Raw genomic sequence first — 793 nt, forward strand, 5'->3', positions numbered from 1 at the left:
TCTTGGTTTCTTTCGTTTACCAGAATGAGGTTTTTGTTTTTTTTTATAACATAGATCAAATGAACAGCATAGCCTGGTTGAAAGAACCTAGGAAGACCTAGGAGTCAGAGGAACTGGGTCCTAAAACTGGCTCTACCACTCATCTGTTGTGTGACCTTGGACAAGACAGTTAACTTCTCTGTGCTTCAGTTACCTCATCTGTAAAATAGGGATTAAGACTATGAACCCTGTTTGGGGTAAAGACTGTGTCCAGTCTGATTATCTTTTTTCTACCCTGGCACTTAATACAGTACCTAGCACATAGAAAGCATTTTACAAATTTCATAATCTATATTTATATATATATATACACCATGGGCAAAATGATACATATGGAGAGGAATGGAAAGAGAGAAAGTCATATCTAACACTAATAATACCAATAACAATTGTGGTATTTGTTAAGTACCACACACTGTGTTAAACATTGGGGCAGATACAAGGTAATCAGGTTGAACAAAGTCCCTGACTCAGGTGGAGCTTACAGTCTAAGGGAGAGAGAGAACAGGTATTTATTTCCATTTTATGGATGAGGAAAGTGAGCTCCAAGAAGTTATGACATGCCCAAAGTCACACAGCAGGCAAATGGCAAAGACAGAATTAGAACAGGTCCCAGACTCCCAGGCCCATGCCTTCTCCACTAATCCTTCTGGGTTTTACACACACATACATGCACACACACATATAAACACATCTAAACATATAGATACAAACCTACGTATACTGTGTTCATCTTAATATAGATTCTTGGTCC

This window comes from Ornithorhynchus anatinus, chromosome 2 (genome assembly GCF_004115215.2).
Source record: "Ornithorhynchus anatinus isolate Pmale09 chromosome 2, mOrnAna1.pri.v4, whole genome shotgun sequence".
Classification (NCBI taxonomy): Eukaryota; Metazoa; Chordata; class Mammalia; order Monotremata; family Ornithorhynchidae; genus Ornithorhynchus; species Ornithorhynchus anatinus.